The sequence below is a fragment of the Diuraphis noxia genome, unplaced genomic scaffold (assembly GCF_037042655.1).
Source record: "Diuraphis noxia isolate RWA-SAM2 unplaced genomic scaffold, SU_Dnox_SAM2 contig0002, whole genome shotgun sequence".
Taxonomy (NCBI): domain Eukaryota; kingdom Metazoa; phylum Arthropoda; class Insecta; order Hemiptera; family Aphididae; genus Diuraphis; species Diuraphis noxia.
The window spans coordinates 73,057,475-73,077,423 of record NW_028301712.1 but is presented as its reverse complement, the minus strand read 5'-3'; the positions used below and the strand labels follow the sequence as shown (position 1 = coordinate 73,077,423).

Genomic DNA, 19,949 nt, shown 5'->3' with positions numbered 1-19,949 from the left:
TGCGATCCTTGGTATTTAATGTATTTCAAATAATATCTTCTTTATTAAATTGTTAACATTCCAGAGATTGTAAACGTATTATAGGTAAATACCATTAAATATATTTTTCTAACTAAATAAGCTTTTTGTTTTGAAAATATTAGTTTGGGTTTTTAATTTCAAATAATGCAATAAACTATATATTACTCGGTGAATGTTGAAGACTTCATATAGGTAATAACAATAACATTAAACACGATATAAATACTATAGCTATGGTCGACGATAATAAATCAATAATAAAATGCATGGATGAGTAAAATAATTCTGTTCACCTATTCAATAATTTAGCCACAAATATTTGATACTATGAATTAGACAATATTTTGCGTTATAGTACGGCTATATAGGTACCATTAACATCAGTTCAGCGGTGGCTGTCGTTGCAGTCGCATGCGCATTATTGTCGTACTGTAACCACCGTGCTTTCCACTGGCAATTACTATCAGTTTTTTGTGATTTTTGTACCGAGAGGTACATTAAAGTGCGCGCAGGGATCGGTGTCGATTTTGAGTCGGTACCGCTAACACCTTTCCGGATAGGGCAGTTTAAGTTAGTACTGTATGGCTGTGGATGAAGGTAAGAGTAACAGTTTACTACTAACACTTTACCAGCTATTATTACGTCTAATCGGTACGCGGTCGACCAAAGGTCATCCGGCGGACGGTCATTAACGGTACCGCCGAGCGGCCGGATTAGGCAATTAACGAATATCACAAGGTAATACACGATATACATGCACACTGTACGATATACAGGGTGTCGCGTAGCTAGTGAAGTTAGTTCTGCGGCAAAATGAATTACGGCAACCATAACGTCAAGCATGTCTCTATGGAAACTGATTCTGTTGCCTCGGATGTAGTGACAGTTGGGTCTCCCAACCTCGGGTGGGAGGGTGACAGACCGTGTACCGACGGCGACACCACACCAGTTATGGGTGTTAAACGAAAGGGCACGCTCTCCTCACTCACGTCACACGGTGGAAGGAAGTGAGATTCAGATCGAGGCGGGTCTGGCATACATTAAATCCTCGCTGGTATCAGCAATGAATGAAGCGAGATTAGGGGGTGAGAAGTCGGTGTCTAAATGTCTCATTAAGTTGTTGGAATATATTTACGTGGCCCCGATGCTAACAAAGAAGGGAACATTGAGATCACCACTTTATCCCCCGGCTAAGAAAATGAAAGATGTCATGGCAACTGGCCTTTTAGGTAGGAGCATTGACAAGCCAGAGATGGTGAACGTTGGAACCGACACCATACTGACTCCGAATTGGTGGGAGAGTGAGCAGGAGCGCCGGAAAAGGGAGTCGTCAAGACGTCGCTCGGCAAAGGCAGGTGCGCGCGGGCCATCAGCATTGGCAACTCACACTGACACTGGTGCGGATGATTCAGCGATGGAAACCGACGGCAAAGGGTGGAGGGAAGTTGTTGGTAGGAAAGCAGCTGCAGCACCTATCAGTAGAGCAGTGGTGCGCCAGCCTATCCACCGAGGACAGGGGTTAAACACAGGGTTAAGCCCGCTGCGTTTTAGTCAAAGTGGCTACCGGTTCGTCATACGCGGACACCGTACGTGCAGTCAGGCAGAACAGTGAGCTAAACCCAGAAGAGCTAGGAGCCCAGGTAACCAAACCAGGGATGGTCATTTGCTGGTCGAGCTGGCCAAAGGACCTGGATCTGTACTAGCAGCACAGAAGTTGTCATCGGCCATTGCTGCCAGTCTGGGCGACAAAGTTGGAGTAGTGTCGTAGCTTAGCCAGTATGCTGCTGTTGAGATTGTTGACCTCGACGCAGCGGCAACAGAGGCCGAGGTCCTCTCGGCATTACAGGCGGCAATACCTGGGGATAAAGACGGCCAAGCTGCAATTTACGAGAGGCAGATCACTGGTCTCTGGCCCACAAGGTCTGGCCAGCAAATTGCTACAGCTAGAATGACAAGAGCCGCTGCTTCTGTAGTAACCCGCGTACCGATTGGTTGGACAATGTGCCGTGTTCGCCCTAGGAGGCCCGAACCTGAAAAGTAATTCCGGTGCCACGGATTTGGACACCGGAGTGGTAATTGCTCCGAGTCCGACCTTTCGTCGAACTGCAAACGCTTAAACAATGTTTGGCAAACAAAGATCTATGTGTAGCTTGTGAGAGGGCTGGCATTGTGCGTTACAAGCATAAACCAGGCTCAGGTATGTGCAGAGCCAGGAAGGAGGCACTCAAGAAGCAACCGGACTCAATATACAAACGAAATCTCGTCAGGAAGGCAGCGGAGATGGAGCAAGTACGCTACAATGATTCGCTGGCTGTAGATCAACCTTCAACGGAGTTCCACAGCACAAAGATTACTCCAACAGACTTCTGCTGCTATCGGCGCACAAATTCTCCTAGTTCCTGAACAGAACTGGAGCCTGACTCATGACGACCTATGGGTAGCCAGCACTGACGGAACCTGTGCAGTAGCTCTCACGGCAACCGCTGAATTTGCACCTGACTCAATCGGAACGGGCCGCGGCTTTGCCTCGATGCAGTCACGAGGCATTAGGATATTCAGCTGCTGCGTCTCCCGGAATGACACGGACGCTTACTTCAACGAATTCCTGGGAGACATCGAGCAGTCTGTTCGCTCGGCTGACAGCGACAGATTGAGCACTCGAACCTCACCCATCAGTAACCGCAGAAGATGAAACCGTTGAAGACTTCACCCTGGCCGAACTGGCACAAGCCTGCAAAAGACTTCCCCCCGGTAAGGCAACGGGCCTCGATGGCATCCCCAACGAGCTCTTAGCGCAGGTATTCCTTCGGAAGCCCAACACCCTACTCAGTGTCTATAACAACTGCTTAGCCAATATCACCTTTTCTACCCGATGGAAGGAATCTAGACTGGTGCTACTGCACAAAGGCCCGGGTAAGCCGACAACCGAACCGTCCAGCTACAGGCCACTGTATATGCTTGATTCCTCGGGGAAACTCTTGGAGCGGCTAATTCTGGCTAGACTCGACGCGCACCTTAATAGTACCGGTCATAGATCACCTAACCAATACGGGTTTCACCAAGGCAGTTCGACTTCGGACGCTATTGACCGACTGCTGAACGCCGCACACGGCGCAGCTTTAGGCGCGCCACAGCACCGGAACATATGCTTGTCTGTGTCACTTGACGAGAAGAATGCTTTTAACACAGCGCACTGGAAGAAGGTGGATAATGCTCTCCGGTTCAAGAATGTACCTCATAAAAATGATAAGATCCTATCTACAGGAACGATCCATATTGGTCGGCGAATCACTACACCGTCGAAGTACGACGTGTGGCGTTCCCCAGGGCTCGGTCCTCAGACCGGCCTTTTGGAATCTCTTTTACGATGATTTACTGGACACAGAACCCCGTCGGGCGTCCAACTCGTGGTATTTACCGATGATGTGTGCATCATAGGTATCGCCCGTACAGGGGAAGCAGCTGCCACTCTGCTTAATCCTGTACTACCAAAGGTATCGGCTTGGATGATCGCGTTCGTCTGGACGACCAGACTGACGTCGCCCCGAGCATCGTAAAAAAAACAGGATAGAGTAATCAGTATCGCAGCTTGGCAAGCTCGGTGGGACCGGTCTGATATAGGCAGATGGACGCACCGGCTTATCCCTGACGTTGGGCGCTGGTTAACAAAGCCACCGCTAACCCTAACATTCCGACTGACGCAAGTGCTTTCGGGGCACGGATGCTATAAGGCGTACCTCCGGAAGATGAACTGTGCGGATGACGCTTCATGCGTGTACTGTCAACACCCTGATGACAAAGTCGAACACACCACCTTCGAGTGTCAAAGATGGGACGCCGAGCGGGAAGGTGTTCATTCCTAGATGGTAGATTACCCATACCGGAAGACGTAGCCAATTTTCTCTGTGGAATGGTAGGCATAGAAGACCAGAGCACACGAATGAATGAATCCTTCATTCGTGTGAGAACCGCATTCATCAACATGACAGAAGGTATCCTCTGGCAGAAAGAGGAGGACGAGAGAGCCATGCAGGCTGCTGGACGCTAACAGATGTCCAATCAACAAAACGGAGGGACGACGATCACGGCAAATGTCTGAATGTAATTTATGATCGGGGTTGAGTCGGGGGCATTGTCCCGTCTACCACCCATCATGTATGTGTATTTGTATTTGTATAATGTCAAATAAATGATGGCGGCGCCGCGGAAGCAATGCGAAAGCAGTTCCCGCGGCGTCGTCGGTTCAAAACTGGAAAAAAAAAAAGGTACCATTAACATAATTAATTATATTAAGAATTAAGATGAATTATGATAATAACAATTATAGTATTTTACATAATTACTCTAACTTTTTTTGCAGGAGGGGCAAGAAGTTTGGCTGTTATTTTAATAAAATATATATATATATATATATATATATATATGTATATTTGTTTTTATTTATGGGCAAACCCGCGTCAGCATAGGCCATGAGGGGGTGGTACGGTGGGGCTATTTTTGTATATTATTATTGTTGGTAGGTTTTTGAGTTGGTGTGCTTGTAGCACGTGTTTGTGTATGTATGGCAAAAATACGAGTATGTTTCTAAAAATCCCGGGTGGTCATCCATCCGAGAGCTAGCAACTGCGGCTGGTGTACGGCTCAGTTTGTTAGTACCAGCTATCACGCTTCACCAAGCCACAATAAAAATATATTATACTTAGAACTAAATAACACTTTTAAATCTTCTATTATAATCTTACGATATTAAAAATAATTTATTTATTATATAATTTACTATTTGTATAATAATCATAAATAATAATACTGTTAATTATCTACTCATATTAGTTTGACAAGTTTATTAAAATTATAATGTACACGCAATAATATATAACTTTATTTCATATTAAAGTAATAACTGTTATAAACATAAATTGTATTAATATTTTTATTTAACTAACAGATAAAAATTAACGTTGATATACTAGTAGTATAGTATATAATAATTTATGTAGCTGTCCCACATAAACATGCATATCAAAAGTATAAGTAAAGAAAAGTAAATAAAATTAAAACAATAACTTACAGAAACTTTGAAAAAATTATAATAGCTTAAAAAAGTCCAATCACACAAGCTTTCACAGTTGAGGCGATTAAAAACATTTATTATCACGATAAAACGTAAGAGCCAATGAAAATTTATAAAGGAATGGTAATTATTGAAAAAAAATTACTATCATTAAAAATTGTTCTGAAAAAATCGAATTGTTTGTACTTACAATTACAATATAACATATTGTTAAATGATTTAAAGGCATTTAACAATTAATATTACAATATAAATCGAAACGATTACGTCGTACGTTTATAATGTTCAATGTTTATTTTAAGAACTTGCAAAGCTGAGAATGTGGAAAAAAAATGTTAGTATTGAAAATATATCAAAAAATTATTTTCCAACAGCAATATAAAGTTACCTACTGACGACGTCACTCGTATTTTAAAAATAAATGATAAATAATTAATAATAATAATAATAAATTTATAAATAAATGACCTGAACATATTTTTGATTATTAGTTAAATCTCTTACTGACAGTAAATAAAAAGACCCGTATTTTTTAATTTTCATTAAAAATTAAAATTAACCGAGACTTAAAGTGTTACGCGTGCGTTTATAGTGGGCGTGGCGTACGCGTGACGTCAATATCCAGTAAAGTTTTGCCTCTTAGTGGTCGCACTTATGAGAATCTTGTTGGTCGTCGCGCCTTGGCGTTTAATTTCTTTATTTAAAGATTTTAATTGTTATTTTGTATATTAAATAATTATATAATTATTATATATATTTATATATATATATACCTATATATTATAGATTATAAATATAATTTTTATTTTAAGTTTTGATATATATTATTATGCAAAGCACAAGCCAAGGAATTTACATAGATATAGTTATTCGAGAAAATTTATAACTATTGTGGTTAGGTATATTAAATAATAAATATAATATTATAGTTTAAAATAATATACCTACAAATTTATGATTAGGCTTATGGCTTATCCAATACTTATCAATTGATTCATTAAATAAGCACAGTGTTTTCACTTTTGTTTGGTGTTTACATAACTTGCGAAATTCTAGAAATAGATTTCAGGAACATTTTATATTTACTATTTAGATGTTTTTTGGTTATAATTTATTATTATCTGTTATTCAGCATTATTACTGTTAAAGAAATCATTCACTTTCCAGTTACCATTTTATTATACTTGGTTTTATTTGTTACATTATATTACTGTTCAAAAATTAAAAATGACTAACAACTTCGTTAAAGCAACATCTGAAAATTTGCCTAAAGTAGATAATATGTTTGCTATTAATGACTATATTAGAACAAATGATTTTTTTATGATCCTGAAGTGAACGTTTGTTAAGCACAAAGGTAAGTAAGTTTTAATTTTTATGTTACATAGGTACTAACTATTTTAGACAGACACATACGGGTGTAGCACTGTAGCGTCCTCTTAACTCTTAAGTAAAATATTATGTATTACTATATGGTCTATTATACAGGTCTGCAAGAGAAAGTTATGGAGATAATGCTGTAGGATACATTGAGTTAGAACGTATTGGGGATTTATGTCTAGTGAAGGGACAAATGTGTCCAGAGCATAGAGTTCGTAACAAGAACTGTCATGTGTCAGTTACAGTGAATGAATCTAAAGGGGAAGTTGTGGATATGCACTGCCAAGATTGTGCAGCTTCCTTAGGTGACATTATATTAAATATCTCTCCAATACACATTTTGTAAATTAACATTTTATAGGTGGTTGTAAACATGGTTTGGCATTTTTAATGTTTATACACCGAAAGAGTAAACAGCAGTCATCAACAGAAGTATAGTGTTATTGGAAAAAACCAAGACTGTCAGGAGTTGGTACTTCATTACGGTGTATAACTGCTAAATCACTAACAAAAAAAAGGTAGAAACTAGAATTCCACCAGAAAATTCTATAAATTTTTTAAACAGCATAATGACATTGGGTGCTGAAAATAAAATTGAATATCAAATAGGAGCACATAAATATGGAGAAATAGAAAGCCCACTTAAAGTCATGTCTATACATAGAGCTACTATAGAGTTCAACACACAATACCCTAGTGTGTAGTGAGTTATATTTATAAATAATAATAAAATCATGTTTAAATTTACTTAAACCTATTTTATTTGTAGCTGGTGCATGTAAATTTTTTTTTGATTTTCTGAAGAACGAAGGATCAAATTCACTTTATCAAGAAATAATAACTCAAACAAAAGATCAATCTAAAAATGCACTATGGTTTGAATTAAGATATGGTCGGATAACAGCTTCAAAAATATATGAAGTATCCAAGTGCAAAACAGATGATGGGTCACTAGTTAAACAAATTTTAGGATGTGCTAAAGTAAAATTAACAAAAGCAATGGAACGTGGGACACATTTAGAAGAACTTGTAAATAAACCATGCATATTGTGCACTGCATTTACAGATGCTTATATTGTATTCACAATAACTAATAATGTCTATCATTTAGGTTTTTAGTGAAGTTAAAAAAACGTATGATGACATTGAAACAACAGGTTTAGCTATCCTTCAAGATTTCCCTATTATTGGCGCTTCAGCGGATGGAATAGCTGCAGATTTTGTCGTGGAAATAAAATGTCCTATTAAACAGTGACTGATTACATTAAGAATGGTATTATTCAACCCAAAGTTCTCTCTCAAATCCAAATCAAAATGCATGTTTATAAAAAAAATTAAGGGATTACTTGCTATTGCCAATCCAGATTTTGATATTAACAAGCAGCTTCAACTGAAATGGGTTGAATATGACTATATTTACTATGAAAAACTTATAAAAAACAGTTCCTTATTCTGGAAAAAAAGTATATTTCTAAAATTATTGTAAATACAATTTTAGGAATAGTTTTAAATTATTTAAATTACATTTCTTTGGATAATTTAATAATAATAAAAACAACACATTATCTTAAACAAATATATTTTTATTTTATATACAGAAATCTTGAATAAAAATGTACCTATATGTAAACTTTTTTTTAGTATAAACAGAACATATAAAAAAATATTACTGTCTTATAATAGGTTTTTGCAAATTTATCAGAGCACAAGCAATAATTATAATTTCATCAATATTAGATACAAGGTTAATAAGCATTAACGCATGAGGTTTCAATGTTGAAAATTCTCTTAGTCTACCTATAACTCTTTCAATGTGAATCCTTAGCTTAGCTATTCTTTTGGTTTCAAGAACTTCTTACTTGGTAGAAATTGAGCTTTGAGATACACTTGGTGGTCTTACTAGTTTACGTTTTCCTAATGATAACATATGATCAATATTTTTGAATCTTCTATCAGCCATAACATCAGAATTTTCTGGAACCAAGTCTAAGAGTCCACATTTCTCTACTAATAGTACATCACTACATCTACCTCCACACCCTTCTGATATAAAGTTTATAAATCCATCAGGCGTACAAGATATAAGGCATTTAAGAGTATTACATTTTTTATAATCTGACCAAGTTAATGACTGTTGAACCGGGTCAGAGCCGTCAGAGGGTTTTGGAATTTCAATTTCAAGACAATCAATAATGGCTTGAACGTTTGAATATCTATAGCGAAATGGGATAGGAAGTAATTTAATGATTGCGTCTTTGTTTTGTCAGTAAATAAATTCTTCAAAATAACCAACAATTAGATTAATAGTTTTACTAAAAATACAACAACTATAACTTTCTGAAACACTAAATATATCACCTAATCTACTAAAGAGTCATTCAATCGAATTTTAGTTAAAGTTAAAAGTATATCTCTTTCAGAAATTTTAAAATTTGAACTTAGTAAAGTAATAAAACCATGTTTAAACCATCCATGGGTTATACCTATATAATGTTTAGGGTTATTTTGAATATGGTAACACATTACTTCATAACTAAGTTTTTTTATATTTATTTAACTCATTTTTAATAAAAAATTCTTCAATATAACTTTAAAAACTTGAACAAGATACATTTGGTAGACTGTCACAATTTGAATGAGAAGAATTTTAAGTTGATTCTAACTCACTATTTTCATCAAACACTTTATTTTTAACTGAGCCAAACTTAGCAGAAGAAATAGTTTTAGTCAATGCTAATCATAAATCACATTGGGAAGATTTTGACCGGGTGGAAGGTTTTGGTTTATTTTTTTTACATACATTTTTAATTATATTGACTTGGACTCCAACTTCTTTTGATAGTGGTTCTGGTGGAGCCAAATCATTAATGAAATCATTTACTTCATTTGAGTTATCTGATACAAATAAAATAAATTTTATATGTAACTTCAAGTAAGCATAAAATATAAATATATAGAATTATTGTACATAATCTTGTATTCTTGTATAGTTTATAATGTATACACACAATGTTAAGAAATAAGTTAAATATAGAGTAATGTTTATCATGCACCAGTTATCCTTACTTAATACTTTTTTTTAAAGTAGGCAGAATGTGCTTTAAAATAGTTAGACAAATTTAGGTTGCTTTATATTAAAATTGATATTAGAAAACTAGAAACTATTAGATAGTTCACAGTGAAAAAAAATAATCATGTATCTCATTTTATATACAATATACATATCAAGTACAACTATATTATTACTTTATGATTATAAGATTTACTAATATTATATTTGGGTGTATTATTTAGTGCTGCTTCAAGCAAATCACGCCTTGCTCTTGTTTTATAGACAACTCTAGTTGGTAGTGTGTTGGTAATTTGTTTACGGTCAGTCTGGCAGTCAAACTTATAGGGAATAACATTTGGCTTTAGTTTAAGGTGTTTCACATTAGATGGTCCCATGATTTTAAGTCGAATATAGTTGACTAAATCATCTTCTAGCTATAATAAAGAAAATAAAGTAACTAATAATATTAGTAACCTTTATAGAAATATTGTTTTAAATAAGTTGTATTTGTATTATGTAAATTGTATTTTGTCCATTGAGATTAAGAAAATTATTTACTAGGTAAATAAGTAATAGGTACTTACAAAATTGTTCATGAAAAAAATATATAATAAGCTCATTAAGAATAAGGTATATACTTACATTAAAGTGATCTTCACAACAGTAATAATGATTATTAGGTCTTCCAATATCAGCTCTTCAAGCAACTTTACACCATAATATTCTTTTTTTTTCTCTTTAGGCACTAATAGAAATAATTTGTCTGGTGTTTTAGTAGATGTACTTTCACATTTTGGTACATAACAATGTTTATATGTACTTTTTTTCTCGGACATAGTGTATTCTAATATTATATAATATATAAGAAGTTCAAAAGTATAACGTAGAATAATAGAAACCACACTACCACAGGCTGTAGTAAATCTACAGATGACAGACGACAACCGACAGTTTGAAATAAAACCAATAGTAAATAAATAATAATAAATAATAATGATAATAAATATAAATAATAACATTTTCTGTACACTGATAACATCAAGTCATAACAAAAATATTAGTTTTTTTATTTTTATTTTTCATTTCAATATTATTTATTTATGCAAGTATTTTAAGGTGTATTTTTAATTGGAAACAATAAATGCAATCATATGAATAATCATACTTATAAAATAACTCGTATTTTATAAATGCGTTTAAATATTACCCAGATTACCCTAGAATAATATTACTCCGTAAACCATATATGCATAGAACGATATAAACCCGTTTCACGTTTGATGAGACCATTTCCCGCGCGAAATATCCTGGATTATGACGTCACGGTCAAAGCACGGCAATATTTACGGATTCAAAAATGCTATGCTCCGACCTTACCTTGATTCCGTAATAACTCAAGTACAACATTATATATAATTTTTTTCTTCACACATATATTTAATTAGTCATAATGAATAACTGCCTTGCAAGTTTAATCAATATTTAAATTATAGTTCAGGTCCTTCTTGTCAATTATGGAATGTTGTAAAAATATTTCTGTTCGGTCTTTGTAGCATTGACGTATACAAAAAATATTATCTAAAATATTTAGTTACCTACCAATAATATTGATTGAAATAAATTATAGGCGCTCTACTAGACAGCGAGCATCGTACATAGTTGATTGTTCGATGATTGAACTTCATGCGATATTATTATTTTTTTTTTTTTTCAATAACAGTCAGTTAATAAAAACCATAAGTAGATTTAAATTGTTGTGTAACCTAATAACCATGGCAATAATTAATTCTTAAAAACTAAATTAATTGATATGCTTAAATATTATTATAATGCTGTACAATATTAAAATATATAAGCATATTTATATAATCAGGCACCTACCTACAAATAAATATGCTTAACACATGGCTATTTTTTATCGTAAACAATACGTGCTATATAAATAGATATCATTTTTCCCACACAATATTATAATATTTATATAGGTAAGTCATTAAAATACTAATTCTACGATTAAAATTATGTTCATTTCCATTTTACCTGTTGGGTATTTAAACAAAACCACACACTGGGTATGTACTATAGAGGCTGCAGCTCATCATAAACACACACTTTATTTAGCTAATAAATATATACTATATAGACATTGGACAGTAATCGCACAGACGCGCGCCGGCAGGGACAGATAACAATATGAGTAATGAGTGCACATATTATAGTATTATAGTTGTATACAAATTGAAATATTTTGCATTCGAATTTATTGATAACATGATTATTGTTTTTTTTTTTACTATTTATTTATTTAACTGTGTAAATACACCTATATTTTTACAATGTCTTTAAATTTATAAAAATTATAATTATAATTGATAATTATTGTTATATGCATATTGCATAGTGACCGCGCGTACCTACATTATATTATTATGAAGAAATAATAACAAATAGCAATACAAATATTGGTTTGGGTTCAGATACCGAAACGGGCTTTAAATAATTCAAACCGAATTAAATTAAAACAAAATTTTTGAAAGTTTTCATAAAATATATTTTTAATTATTATCGATGAGAAATACACCACTGTTTTATACTTGTTAATTACTGTTTAATGTTTTTTGAATAAACTGGTTAGTATTAAAAATATCAGGTTTAAAGGAGAACCGATACGTCTTAAAATAACTTAATAATTTTAGAATAGTATTAAATTGGTATATTTCAGTTGGAAAAAATCTGAAAATTTTCCACATTTAATTCATCAAAAGTTTGTATTGAGTACAGTTTGGTGTAAAATGAAATGTTTGGTATACTGGTCTGGTTGTATATTGAACGAAATGTGCGGTTTGAGTTCGAAATCACTCTGAATCGTTCGATCGATGTATATGACTACGATAGTTCGGTTCGAGTTTGAGTTATCGAGACCATGATGTTTTCAAGTTCAACACGTCTCAAATATTAATACATTCGGACTTGGGTAATTCAACGTTGAATGGGCTGGCAAGAAGTTTAAGTTATCCTAGGATAATAAAATAATATGATATTCTTGGAACCCGAAAAAAGTTCGAAGTATCGAAATATCGAATTAAAAAAGTTTTAGTTATCAAAGTTCGACTGCATATAGGTTCGAATCGCATACGTATCACATCGTGTTTATAATGAACATTGTAAACTAACAATCAAAAGAAAACTTTGATCTCCAACTGGTTGGATTTAAACGACGACTACGTGTGGTGGTGGCCGGGGACGTCGGCATCGCGACAACAACTGTTTCATACTTGAAATATTGTGTACATTTTCCTGTAATTAATTCAAACACGTTTTCGGAAGCCCGCGGCACCTGCTCTAAACGGGATAGCATTACGTTATATTATATTATATATATTCACGCCGCATATAATACAATTAGAATATTATGTTCGTATATTATAATAAATATACATGGCTTCGCCCGCTCGGCGTATTTTTTATGTATAATATAAAAAACAAACGCATAAAAATATTTCGTAGAAACCTCTACTAAAACCACCCCTATCGCAGCCTACATCGTGCGCGATCGGGTGTTTTCGCCGCAACCGAGAGCGTGACCGAAGCCCGCTGCAATTACGACGTGTGATGAATAATCAACGTTAAAAACGCAGTGTTTAATAATAATAATAATAATAAAATGATACGTTACGATTATTGTGTTATATTATACGGTGCGACGTGTCTTTTTTTACGCTCTGTTCATTGCGCGTGGCTATTATTGTGTGTGCGTGAGAGGGTGACGACGTGCGCGGATTGTCAAACATTTTCTACCGAATCGTCCAACATATATTATATACAATATTATGATTACATACTGTGTTTTATGTTTTTTCTTGTGTATTTTAGTCGTAGTGCCACAGTCGTAGACCATATTATTACACAAAGACTGTAAAGGGGGCTTAGCCGGTTCAAACAATTCCCAAGCAACCTGATAAAACTCCACGCTTGACGTGTATAGTATTATTATTATATTGTACCGTGTAATATTGGAATTTTATTACTCGTTATTATTTTTTAATCATTTTCGTACACTTAATCTTGGGTCAGTATGTTTTTGGGTTCAACAGTATTTATTTTGATTCAACCTTTGCCATCTCATTCCAGAAATAAAAACATTGTATTTGAGGTATATTTAAAAGAAAATCAAAAAATCAAGCCTGTGTTCAATTTGTAGCCATCGCATAAAAATTGTTTTTTAATATATTGATTTAATTGTTATTGATTGCCATCATATATATATGTTTTTTTATTGCCAGAGTTGGGCACGATACACAAAAAAAATTATCATGATACATACATTTTAGCGTATCTAAATATAATATAGTAATATACATTGTGAATGTATAGAAGAGATACGAGATACACGATATAGTAGATACGTGCATCATTGATTCAACGTATTTTATATTTTATGTATTAAATTTATTGGATTTTATTAACTATCAACTTTAATTTCTTTGCGGAAAGTCTTAAATAATGTTACAATAAATTAAAACACAACATTATAAATGTATAACTAAATACATCACCATTCGTATTTATAAATTACGTAATTCAAATCATAAACTCATAACTCTTCGTGAGTTATGACTCCAATTTTGATTTGTTTTCTATTATATGTGAAAAAACTTATACTCGTATAAGTTCCAGGTTCAAATTTTATGAGAACAAAAATTCCAGTTTTTATGACTGTGGGAGTAGATAGGTATATCATACGGTCACTTTAACTGAAATTTATGTTTTTTAAATTATCTAATAAGTTATAACATTGCTATATTTATTTTAAGGTTTAAAAGTCCAGTAAATAAAAATAAAATGTCTTGGTAATAGCCAGTACAAATGCTTAAAATGTTTAAATGATTAATATCTTGTATCTTTTGAAAAAAAATAAGATACATGATACTTTAAAATAATTAAATTTGTGTATCACGATTCAAGATGTAAGATACAATTATATATTTGACGATAACCTAACTGCTATCAAAATTGTTGGTAATCACTTAGTGCGGCATAGTGGTAACCAAAAAAAAAAAAACAATTTTATAGCAATTACCAGTTGTAAACTTGTCCTAACCTAACCGATTAAAGTGGTAAAGTGATAATCGCTTAAAAAAAAAAGAAATTCGGTTACTGGTACTTAAATGAATAACGTTAAAAAAAATGTATTACACCAAAAGCTAAAAAAAATAATGCCCTATAAAATTGTCATGTACCACCGTTAAGGAGGTGATAGATGGTAATATAACCGAATAACAACACGTGGTTGTAAAAATAAACACACGTAGATCTCTGGTGGATTTGATTTATTTTCATAAATGTTTTGATAGATACGCATGTTTTTACTATATAATATTATTTATAATTTAACAAAATTAGTTTATCAGTGTAATGATTTTTATCCATTAAGTGGGGACGTTATATTAGATTATGTAAGTAAGTAATATGAATTTTCCTGGTTTGAAAAATATTATTTTTATTTTCCTCGATCAAATCAGTCAATTTATATAAGACGTATAGTTGCATTCATGTATCACCATGCAATTAACCTGATAAGTTCACTTTTGCTCAGTTAGATAATATCATTACACTATACATTATATATTGAGTGGAAAAATAATTTTCTTTCGCCCTCCTCCCCTCCACACTAAAAGTGTATTATTCACCTACAACATCAGAATACCACTATATATGACGTTCTATAATAGTAATAATACTACAATGTAGTGGAAGGAGCCCTTCCCTTCGAAAATGCATGCAATGTACACGGGAGTGTTCGAAATAGACATGTGTGACAACAGGCACTAATGGTTACTGACGAGATTGGGATAACGAACTTAAGATTTCCGCGATGATGACACGACAATTAAATCGACCTTTTTGAGTGGTACATTATTCAATTATAAGGCACACGACCAGTCACGACGTCGTGTAGTATAGCATAATATATATTGTATATTATTACGATAATGATTTATGACCGTATACGTGACAGATATAAATGTAACACGTTGGGGCACGATGCTACCTGTACATTGTAATCATATATTTTATAATTATAAATTTATAAAAACATATAAGGGATTATTACAATTTAGAAATGAACAGCATTGTAAGAAAAATAACTAATTAATTTAAAACAGATTTTGAATTAATAAAATCAAGTTAGTACGACAATGTTGGAATAGTGATCAAATTGAATAAAATACATTATATCAAAAAGTTTGGACAACATTTTGGGTTTAAAAAAAATGTGATTTTCACTAATGATAAAAAATAAATTATCACAAATTATGTGTATAACCTATTAACCTCAATTCACAAATCCAATATTAATAATATTAATGATAAAAGCAATAAGTAAATAATAAAACAAATCTATTTTTTAGAACACTACTTATTAAACTAAGCGCATGGTAAATTGTTGGTGACGTTAATAAGCTCAAAATTATATGTGCCCAAATGTTTTATATGCAGAAAAATGTATTTAGGCACAAAATTTATATAGATTTCCATAATTAATATTCTAAAGACATCCTAAAGTGTTGCATTTGGGGAAAACGTATTTTTCCTGATGGTAGGAAATAGGACTTTCGAAATGAATAATAAAATGTTTGCAATAACAAAGTGTAATAAAAAAAAATAAAAAAAATTACCTATTCTGAAAATATAACACAATATCATGTGACGACCGGTTGCAGACACTATATTATTATTGTATAATAATATCTATTGTTGGACGCAGGGTTTTAATTATAAAACTAACCAAAACTTCGGTTTCCGGCTGGCACATAATACACCTATGTGCGTTGTTTAATATGAACACTTTTAATTTATTGGTGAACATATTATTATACACGCTGTTGCGGAATCCCGGGTACCTACGAATGGGCGTCGCCCGAGTGCGTCCCGTTAATCATATCGTACCTTTTTTATAGCCCGATTGTGTCCGCAATAATATTGCAAATAATTTTGGTATATCCCATGTGCTTCCGCGATATTATTGCCAGCAATATTAATTTAAAAATGCATTGATATCTTGTAACATTACACTGTGTTAGATTGCGTTTACAATGTAGTCCATACGTATAAATCTAATATTCATAATTATAACTACCCAAAAAACCAACTAATATTCAAGACGAACACAGTTCATTAAATTCATTATAAATTAAAAAAATTGATAATGAAACATTTCTTCTAGTGAATGAGAGTAACAAAAACTTTAATTATAAGTATAATTAAATAACCAAATATTTTTGGGGTGTAAGCCAGTTCACCTCCTCGTGGTGCACTCTGGGTAACTCTAAACGAACTGGGACGCACTTGGGCTTCGTCGAAGTAGTGACCTTTTTCTCTTGGGACGCACTCGGTTCAGACCTTATTCCGGACGCATTCGGAACATTAAATAAGGGACATTTTGGGACGCACTCAGGAGTTGTCCCTACGAATATAATATTATAATGGTATATACCTACTGCTTTTGTCGAGAACCGTTTTTCCCCCTACTCATTGTTTACAAACGAATATGCGGTATTATTTAATTTTATGCGTAGTAATACCTATACAACGTTCGTATTATCATTAAAATTGTTTCAAGAAAATAACGTAGTATAATATATATATGTGTGTGTGTGTGTGTGGGTGGGTGTGTGTAATCATCATAAGAATTAATATATTAGGAAGGTAAGCTATAATACGTATATCTAATATTCACACCACACGAATAAACAAAATAAAAAATACGGTTAACCTGTCGAAAAGTCAACAAAGTTTAATATTTTAATAACAATATATAGGTACCACTAAATTATGGTATGTTGAAAGTGAGGCTTGTGTACATCGATGTTTATTTTAAATCATTCTCGGTTCGTATATTTTTGTTATTATTCAATTACTTTTATATTTACCAACAGATATATGGTATGTGAGTTTAAATGGTTTTCCAATTATGTGTTTTTTTTCACGTTATGAGTATAGCGCTTAGTGATATACACTTTCTAGAGGGTTTAAGAATATAATTATTATATATTCATACATAAGGAACATTTCATTCGAAATAATACATTTTTAATTAAAAACATAATTTAAAAACTGAAAGATAGTGATAACTTTTTGTATTACATTTCCAATTGATTTCTTGTTTACATAATACATTTGTGGATGATTATAAGAAAAATTGACACGCAGTATATAATCGTTGAGGTATTTATCAGTGAATACTCAATTTTTCAAAAAATATTTTCTTTTTTTTATTGATCTTAATCCCGGCGACTAAGGCCATTAGCTGTGGTAGGGGTAAGGTTTTGGTACGGTAGGTAATTTTTACGGTTGTTACCGTTGTTACGAATGTTACGATAGGTAACAAACACGTGTACATGTGACAAGGTTTTTAACTACTATTAACCCGGTTGGTCACCCATCCGGGGGCTGGTAGCTGTGGCCGTTACTTACTCCCAGTCGCATTTCGAGATTGGTAGCAGCCAACGCGCCACTCCAAGCCACAATATTTTTTTTGTTTGGAACTTTTCCTCCGAAAAATGTCAAGCTAGTTTAGAATATTCACTGAATACCTCAAGAAACTTATATTCCTTGACTAGAATTCATTAAATTAATTTAATTAAAGTCTTCAATAATTTCAAGAATAGATTATTTTTTTTTAACTCAGGCATTTAAATATAGAATTTCAACTACAAAACAATTTGTGTGTGGAATTATAGCTGTACAATATTTTATAAATAGTCTGTTTCTCTCTTAACAGAAAAATTGTGTTTTTAATAGACGATATTGTACCCAATTGTTTCTTAGATGTTTTTCGGAAAATAGTGAGCTAAAGCTTGACTTCTTGTATTCGTTTTTTTTATCGTGGAAATTTAAACGTTTAAAGAAATCTCGTTACATTTTAAAATTAAAATTAAATTTTAAAGAAAACTATTGTGTTGCGCATACTTTGCTTACTATTTTATATCCCACGCGGTGTTATGTATTAGAAGACTCAATTGTACGTATGGATACTCAGTATAATCTGAAGTGATTGCGTTTCGAATGAGTTATTTTTTTAGATGGGCACTATACAGAATAATAAGTCTGATAAAATATTATATTATATATTATATTAAGTCACACGATAAAGTTGTTGTATTCGGGTGGCTGGTAACTGAAACTTTCACGAGCTAGGTACCGATCGTTTGACCACTACCTACATACATAGTAATACACCTTCAACTATGTAGTGGTGGATTCATTGGTGAGCAAAGTAGAGAATTCCCTCCCTCAAGTACTTTAATTACCCTTTGTTTTAGCCTTAGTTTTAGCCTTAGTTTTCCACTTTAAGGCAGTAGTGTATGTCCATAGTATTGATGTTGTAAATTATTTTGTACTTTGGTCCCCCCTCCAAATTTAAGCATTAAACGTTTGATCCACCCAATACAACCATGCTCACCATAATTTTTTCTTCACAAATGTATTTATTTAAATTCTGACTTTTTGAATTTGTAATCATACACAAGGCAAGTATTTCCAAATATTGAATATTATTTACCAATTTATTTTTTTTCAAATTAGCACCTACTTATCTTCAGTAAATTGTCAAGCAGATTATTTTTTGAACATTTTGTTAACATACAAACAATCTAATTTTAAGGAATAGTTTTTGAGAAATTAAAATCTATATAATGTAATATGGATAAATATAAAATATATTTATAAGTAAAATTTGATCAAATTAAACGAAAAAAATATTCACAAATTATAAGTTGTCACTTAAGTATTAATTACTATTATATTATAATTTCAAAATTATCCAAATCTTCCGAGCCAATTTCATAATTGACCAATCATTAATAGATTCTATTCTTAATACACACAATATTTTAAAAAAACCCCACTAAAAATTCTATTTAAATAAGTACATTAATATAGGTGTTAAAAATTCGTCTAATTTACAATTTATAGGAAAAAATGGTGTTCCTCATTTTAAAAAATGAATTGACTGTCACCGATGTCAGTAGTACTGAGTATACACTGCTTAAATGGTATAAAATCTTAGTATTTGAGAGTATATTATAGTCTTTAATATTGTTTAAATCAGTATTTGAATAAATTAAATTTTGAAAGAAAAATATCGGGGTTAAACATGGTTGTGGTGATCGTCGTGTATAATATATATATATACTTTCACTAATGCGTCATTAGCAGCCTCTGTAATGAAAACCACAACGATTTAACTATTGTCATCATCATAATTATTATTATTATTATTATAGCCGTTATATTGCGTTATCAGTGGTTTGCATAAAATATTATATTATTTATATTATTTCACCACAATATTACTATAGTATACTGTTCATTACACAGAGCTGTCATCGTCACCGGAACGGGACGTCGTATGCATACGTT

At 32.7% G+C, this 19,949-nt stretch overlaps 1 protein-coding gene, 1 long non-coding RNA gene and 2 pseudogenes across 3 annotated transcripts in view; 2 read left to right on the top strand and 2 right to left on the bottom strand.

The window, feature by feature from the left end:
• Dop2R (dopamine D2-like receptor) overlaps nt 1-19,949 on the top strand; it is a 334,506-nt gene that overhangs the window by 305,137 nt on the left and 9,420 nt on the right. The window lies entirely within an intron of this gene.
• On the top strand, nt 6,320-7,883 carry LOC149058897 (uncharacterized; annotated as a pseudogene).
• Nucleotides 8,139-9,019, bottom strand: LOC149058896 (uncharacterized; annotated as a pseudogene).
• On the bottom strand, nt 9,642-10,467 carry LOC149058895 (uncharacterized). Its single transcript, XR_016190364.1, has 2 exons — nt 10,167-10,467; nt 9,642-9,958 (listed from the first exon to the last, which is right to left on the bottom strand). It is a non-coding gene; the product is annotated as an uncharacterized LOC149058895 (long non-coding RNA).